The sequence below is a fragment of the Dipodomys merriami genome, unplaced genomic scaffold, assembly GCF_024711535.1.
Source record: "Dipodomys merriami isolate MVZ:Mamm:240054 unplaced genomic scaffold, mDipMer1.0.p SCAF_10, whole genome shotgun sequence".
NCBI lineage: Eukaryota > Metazoa > Chordata > Mammalia > Rodentia > Heteromyidae > Dipodomys > Dipodomys merriami.
The window spans coordinates 11,832,028-11,840,142 of NW_027202271.1; positions in this window are offsets into that span (position 1 = coordinate 11,832,028).

Below are 8,115 nucleotides of genomic sequence, written 5' to 3' on the forward strand. Positions count from 1 at the left end.
GATTCATATTGAAGTAGGGATGCTGAATCTAACCAGCACCATCTTGGCCACATGGTGGATGATAGGGTATTGGGTTTAACTGGAGCCATCTTATCTTCATGGTGGAGCCAGGGAAGTCCTACCTCCCAGGTGATGGATGTGCCTGAATTCCTAGAGGCAGGGGCAGGGGCTTGGACAATAGGTTACTGGACCTGCGTGTCTTGGTTGGTGAACTCTCAAGCTCCCTGTGACCCTGCCATCTGACCTGACCTATCTAGGCCCAGACCAGCTCAGGCGCCAGTACACGCCATGCCTCTTGTCCTGTGTCCTATGTCCTATTTCCTGTGTCCTGGCTCTTCTCCGGTCACCAAGGCATCCCACTTCAGCTTTCCATTGGATCTGATTTGGTTTATTGGTATGACTTAGTTTTCTGACTGTGTTAAGTGTATTTGTAGGGCTGAAGGCCTTTGCAGCAATAGTCCACCTGCAGATGCCAGCTTTTTAATAAAGACTCCCAATTTGACCTGTCAAAAAATGTGTTTTCTTATCATATAATACCATCACAGGGTAGCCAGGTACTCGTGGCTCACACCTGTGATCCTAGCTACTCAGGAGGCTGAGATCTGAGGACTATGGCTCCAAATCAGCTTAGAAACCATATATATATATATATATATATATATATATATATATATATATATATATATATATATATATATATGGGGAGACAGAGAGGGGGGGGGCTGGAGTGAAGTTGTGGTTTGAGTGATAGAGCAATAACCTTGAGCAAAACAAACTCAGCAACAGCTCCCAGGCCGAGTTCAAGCCTCAGGCAAGAAGAAAAGAAGAAAGAGGAGGAGGAGGAGGAGGAGGAAGAGATGGAAGAGGAGGAAGAAAGAGAAGGAGAAGAAAGAGGAGAAAGAAGAGAAGAAGGGAATATATTCACGAACCTTTGCAAACTGCCAACTTGTCACTCCTGTATCAGCACAGCAGCATATCATCTGATTATTTTAGATGAGCTCTTTTTTTTTTTTTGAAATGTTAACAAGGAGCTCATTGTCAGACCTTAAACAGCTGAATGATGGGAGCTATGTTCAATCCCTGCTCAGGGATTATTTATGACTAGCAACAAACATCCCTGGTAGGTTTTCAGAGGAGCAGTCTGATCTCAAATACAGAAGCTTATCAGAGAATTGTTATCTCTTCTGATTTCTGAGAACCACTCATTAGGCCTGGGGAATGTGTCACCTTACCTATCAACACATTTTCTATAAGCAAAAGAAAATAAAGGTCAGGGGGAAACTATTTCAGAGCACTATTTGTGGTAATAAAATATTACTGGCGGCTGGATGTATGATTGTAGTTGCTGAAGATACAGAGGAAAGGGGAAGGGAACTAGGGAAACATAATAAGGACAAAGGGAATTTATTTAGGAGGTAACGTTTATCTCCATCCTATTGGGTTACAGAGAGTAACTAGGCCTTGGGTGCTTAGAGACCTAGCTCTTAAATTTGGTGCTGCAGAATGCTTGGTCCCTATTTTTCACATAAGGAAAAATGATTATAATGTATAATCTGCCATAGTGACATCATATGGATGCATACTTACCTCAAAATAATCCCATGATGCATTGTCCAGAGAGAGAAACTGAGGCTCCAAACGTTTGAATGGCATGCTAAGTTATAAGCGTTGTGACCATGAAAGAATTGGTGGAAAACCCTTGTTACATACTTCAGGCTAGATTCAGACTCACTCTGCAGCCCAGAATGGCCTCAAGCTCTTGATTCTCCTGCTTCTGCCTCCCAAGTGCTGGGATTACAGAGATGGACCACCATGCCTAGACCCAGGGATCTGCAAATGACTCAAGCATGCAATTTGCATGCAAACAGAGTTGGGAGACTGTTATCCAGAATCCTGGAGTTAAAATGGCCTAAACAAGCAATACCATATGCTTTGTTTTCTCTAAAGCAACACTTCATAACAGTATCAATAATGAACTACATTCTTTATTGCCTTTATGGTCCTATTGGCCAAAGCAAGTCATGTGACTAAGCCATGCTCCAAGGAGCAGAGAAATAGAACCTACCTCTTGATGAAAAACTAGCGCTTTCCTTTGGACTTGATCTCAGGACTTCACACTCTCGTTTGTGTTTTAGCTCAAGGTTGGTGTTCTACCCCTTGAGTCACACTTCCACTTCCAGCTTTTTGGTGGTTTACTAGAGATAAGAGTTACCTGGACTTTCCTACCAAGACTGACTTTGAACCTTAGTCTCTGGAGTAGCTAGGATTACAGGTGTGAGCCATCACCTGGCTTTGTCATTTGTTCCTGATAACAATGGAGAGATAGCTATACTCCTCAGGTAAGAGTTAGGGAATCGAATCTGTTCGTATTTATGCATGTGGAGTCTACTGAGCTCAAGAACTAAGTGTAACTTAATGTTGATCCATATAGGTCATACTCCCCTTGATCAAAGACATCATAATCAACTGATTGCAGTGGCAGAATAGATCCACGTAGGAAGCCACAGTGTCTGTGATAAGCAATATGAGAATCACCCAGCTGAGAGTTATTAGAGTTCCTTAAATCAAGAGGTATTATGGGAGGATGTCTCCTAGGGTATAAGAATATCCTTGGAATGGGCTGAGGGAGGGGTGAGACTAAGACAGATTTGAACAAATGGTAGGATTTACAAGTAAAACCCTAGAGTGTTCCAAGGGAATGAAGGTCAAGTTCAAGTTCAAAATGCTAACATGGTCATGTATTCTTCATGTTCAGAAACAGGAGAAGATGACAGAAAATGAGAGATGATAAGCACACAGCACTTGTGATTAGAACATAGTAGACAAATTGCCTGAATTAAACCAGACATTGGATTTGAGGATTTGGAGGGCAGGGAGGGGTCTCCAAAATCCCTCTCATTCTTACCTCTTTTTGCTCATTTAAAAATCTTTCATGATTCCCCTTTGTCCACACCATACAACTGTTACAAGGAAGCCTGATGTCAAATGTACCTTTGTAATGTCTCTTAAATATCATTTCAGTCCTCTCTTACTGCTCCTCTAATTCCATTTTGGAAATTTCTCCAGAGTTGTATTCATTTTTTTAAAAATAGTGTGGGATCTCTCTTTACTCAGTTAAAAAAATGTTCAGGGCCCTTTGATTTTCAGAGATACTATGTTGAGCTTTGAGTAATAACAGCAGTGAATTCTAGTCTCTAAGAAGCAAAATTTGGAATGAAATCACAAATGTTGCTTTGAGAAAACTCATCAAAGGAATCTCTCTCATCTAATTTTTATTTTTTAAGTATTTTGCTTAAAGCTTTCTTTTACAGCTTCAGTTCCAGCAAAGCCCAGTCTCCCATCAATCAATATTGAGTTTCCTACCGAGTACCCAGTGTTCTTAGGAGCTATTTTTAAAAACCTATCTCCTGTTTGTCCAGACCAGTGAAACCTTTATTGCTTTTAAAAATAAAAATAACAAGTACAGCTTTCATTGATCCAGAGATATTCCCTCCAGGAACCAGAGATGAACTTGTGAACTTAGCTTAGAATTTAGGCAGTGAGTAGAAGGATGTTTTCTCTATTTTAGAGTATTAAGAAGAGCCAGGCACCAGTGGCTCAGCCTGTAATCCTAGCTACTCAGGAGGCTGAGATCTGAAAATTGTAGTTCAAAGCCAGCCCAGGCAGTAAAATCCCTGAAACTCTTATCTTAACCACCAGAAAACCAGAAGTGGCGCCGTGGCTCAAGTGGTAGAGCACTTGCCTTGAGCTGAAGAGCTGAGGGACAGCGCCCAGGCCCAGAGTTCAAGCCCCATGACTGACAAAAAAGAAAAGAAAAGAAAAGAACTTTTACCAACAAATACTTTCCAAATCAAGTAGTAAAGAAAAAGGAATATTTTTAAATGCTCAAAGTTGTGAAATATTTCTTGAACAATGTTTAATTTAATAATAATAATAATGTTGGCTCACACCTGTAATCCTAGCTACTCAGGAGGTTGAGACCTGTGGATCATTGTTCAAAGCCAGCCCAGGCAGCAAAATCTGTGAGACTTAGCTTCAGTGAACTACCAGATAACCAGAAGTGGTGCTGTGGCTCAAAGTGGTAGAGCACTAGCCTTGAGCAAATAAAGCCCAGGGATAGAGCATCTGCCCTGAGCTTAAGGCTCATGACCAATAAATAAAAAAATAAATAAAATTAATGATGATGATGATGACCATGCCAGGCACTGCTGACTCACGTCTGTAATCTTAGCTATTCATGAGGCTAAAATCTGAGAATCATGGTTAGAAGCCAGCCTGGGTAGGAAAGTCCATGAGACTCTTATCTCCAATTAAGAAGTGGAATTGTGGCAGGAAAGTCCATGAGAATCTTACCTCCAATTAAGAAATGGAACTGTGACTCAAGTGGTAGAGTACTAGCCTGGAGCCCCAAAGCTCAGGAACCCAAGGCCTGAGTTCAAACCCTCAGACCTGCGCCAAAAAGAAACAATAGCAACAACAAAAACCCCAAACAGATAAATAAATAATAAAATCATCTTTATCAAAGATCCCCAACAAATTTTGATTAAGCAGCCTCTTGATTTATCTAGGTGTTTGAGTTTGGAATATTTTTGTGTAAAATTTATGAAAACAATAGAGTTCAGTTTTTATGATAAAATTGTTGAATAGGGAAAGCTTTGAATAACAGTTTAGATTTACTTACTATTTCTAAATAAGGTAAGTCAAGGCAAATCAAACACTGTAAGAGTGGGTGGTCCTAACTGCCACACAATCTCTTCTTTTTCTCTAAATAATTGTGATATTACTTTGAAAGCCAAGTGCCTACAAAATCCTTACTGTCTTTTTTTTAAAATGGGGGGAAAAAAATCTCAGCCATTTCAGTGCAATTTACTCTAGAATGTCCAAGAAATAGGATTCATTGCTTTAAAAAAAATCAGATTAGATAACACTGTCTTGTGGAAAGATCCAATTATATACAATATCATATGTGTTAGACCCAATGTATGAAAAGGCCATTCTTGTGGATCCTTGCAGGCTAGCTGAGTCTCTGAAGTGACAGTTCCACAGGAGCTAGAAATAATTGTACCCAAAGCATTGCCCAACAATGCCCATGGGGGTGTCTTTCCTAGTAACTAATTCCAAAACTGTCTGTCGTGATTCTTTCAATACTACTTTTTTCTTCATTTTGGAGATTGATCTCAGAGCCTCGTACGTGTTAAGCGAGCACTCTACTACTTGAGTCATGTCCCTACTCTCTCAAATTGGTCTTGTGCTAACCCTGGGCTTGAATTATGATTCTTCTACCTCTGCCTCCAGAATGACTGGGATTATAGAAATGTACCACCATGCTTGGCTTTTGTTGTTGTTGTTGTTGTTTAATGAGATAGCACATCACTAGCATTTTCTGCCCAGGCTGGGTTTGAACTGTAGGTGACCCATTTCCAGTCCATCTTTTAAGGGACTACTATTAACTGTTTAATTTATCCAACACTTTATCACTTTTGCTGTGAATATTTAATGTTAAGGGCACAGAAGAGCTCTGTTTCTGAGCTCTGTTTTTAAGCCAAGTATGGGAGAAATAGCTGAAGAAAGTATTTGCTCTTCTTCTTTGATACAGTAAGATATGTATAAGAGGACAATGCATTTGTAGTCTGTATGGTTGGTCAGTGGGTTCGCTAAGTGGTGGATAGGTGGCTAAGTAGATTGGTTAGTTGATTGGTCTCATCTCTGGTGACAGAAGAGTCCTGGATAATGGAAAATGGCAAACAAAACCTTGACTTTTTAAATTAATTAATTAATTAATTTTGCACCAGTGGAGATTTAACCCAGGGCCTCAAACTTGCTTTATCACTTAATCTTCAGCATACTCCTCCCTTTTCCTTTCCTTTCTTTCTTTCTTTTTTTTTGTGCCTGTCCTAGGACTTGAACTGAGGGCCCGAATACTATCCCTGAGCTTTTTCACTCAAAGCTACAGCTCCAGTTCTGAAGGGGTGGAGGTGGGGGGAGGTGGTGGTGGTGGTGGTGGTGGTAGGTGCTTAATTGGAGATAAGAGTCTCTCAGACTTTCCTGGCTGAGCTGACTTTGAATCACAGTCTTCAGATCTCAGCCTCAGGAGTAGCTACAATTACAGGTGCCGAGTTCCCTTAATACTGTTTTTTAATATTAAGCTAAGACCACAGTATTCAAGATTTGATATTAGCTCAAAGTGTGTGTGTGTATATTTTATGTAATATTTCACATATGTATTCCATGTGTAAATTTCACACTTGATCATGCACATGTCAAATACAGTGACTCATCTTAATCTCTAAAAGGTCTTGTGTCTTTTTTGGTTTTCATACAAATGAGCTAAGCCACAGTCATTATGCAAATTAAAAGTAATGGCACGTGCTCATGTGCCATTTCTTTTTTGTGCTGTCTGCCACACATAAAAATAAGCTAGAAATTTAAATGTAGCTCAAGTGGTAAAGAGCCAGACTTGAACAAGAAAACTAAGTGACAGAGACCAGTCCCTATCAATACAGGCACAAAAAAAACAGTGACACACAAAAAAAGAATCTGTAGAAAGTTATTACATTTTGTTTAAAATACTGTTTCCTGCCACTGTCTTCTGGTGTTTTTGTGAGCTTCATGGTTCGTCTCAATTGAACTCAATCATCTTAACAGATTTGACAAAAGGGGATTTCAGCCATAATCTCCACACATAAAGCAGCTGGAAGCTTATTGGAAGAATAAATTCAGTTTTGAAAGAACATGGCAGGAAAAATAAACCAGTATCAAGGCCCGTGAAGGACATTTGTCTTTTCTAAAATACTAAAGGCATCTGCAAAAGCAGTGATTTCATGTTGTGCTTTAAGCAGATAACCTGATTTAAAAAAAAAAAACAAAAACAAAACTCCTAACACAATCATGATACATGAAGCAGAAAGAACAGCAGAGGAGGAAGAAGGGAAACATTGTTCCTCTGACAATCAGTAAACTGTATATCTGAATTATGGGCCAATTGACAGCTTTCTAAAGTCCCCAGTGCTAAGCTCAAGCCTCTATGACACTTTTCAGAATATTGCAAGCTGTAAATTCCCTTTTATTGTGTTTTCAGCTACAGAAGTAGAGAAGACAAGGAAGGAAAGGCCACAGTAAGCTGGATTGAAAAAGAAGAAAAAGCCAGGCACTGGGTGGTTCACACCTATAATGATTTAGTTATTCTGTAGGCTAAGATCTGAGGATCGTGGTTTGACGTCAGCCCAAGCAAGAAAGCTTGTGAGACTCTTATCTCCAATTAACTGCCGAAAGGCTGGAAAGAGAATTGTAGCTCAAGTGGTAGAAACACTAGCTTTGAGCAAAAAGTTTGAGGACAGTGTTCAAGCCTTGAGTTCAGGCCTCAAGACCAGAACCAAAAGAAAAAAAAAATAAGGAGAAGGAGGAGGAGCAGGAGCAGGAGCAGGAGCAAGAGGAGGAGGAGCAGGAGGAACAGGAGGAGGAGAAAAGTTTGCCCAGTGTGAACCTGGCTCACTAGCCATGTAACCTCAGATGAGACCTCTCCTCCTGCCTCAGTTTCCTCATCTGTAAAATGGAGATGAGAATAGCACCTTTCTCATGAAATGTTCATGGGTTAAATAACATAAAAGTTGGGATAATGCCTAATATAATGATCACACAATGAATGTTAATTTTGCTGAACTATTTTTTTATTATCAAAATCACAAACATTCTGTGTGCACGCCAGTCCTGGGCTCGAACTCAGGGCCTGGGCACTGTCCCTTAGCTTTTATGCACAAGGCTAGTGCTTTACTGCTTGAGCCACAGCTCCACTTCTAAGTTTTCTTGCCGTTAATTGCAGATAAGAGTCTCACAGGCTTTCCTGCCTGAGCTGGCTTCAAACTGTGATCCTCAGATCTCTGCCTTCAGGCATGAGCCATCTGTGCCCAGCTTAAAATAAAACCATAACCAAGCACCAGTGACTCATAGTACAGAGTAACTGAGAGACTCAGGCTCCTAAGACAGGTGCTGGATGCCTATCTAGTCCTGCGACTATGGCCTGGCCATAGGAACATGTGAGCATGCTGGAGAGGCCACTTACCCAGAGGCCTCTTTGAGTGTGGATGGATCTCGGGTTCTGTGTGAGTGAAGCCTGGT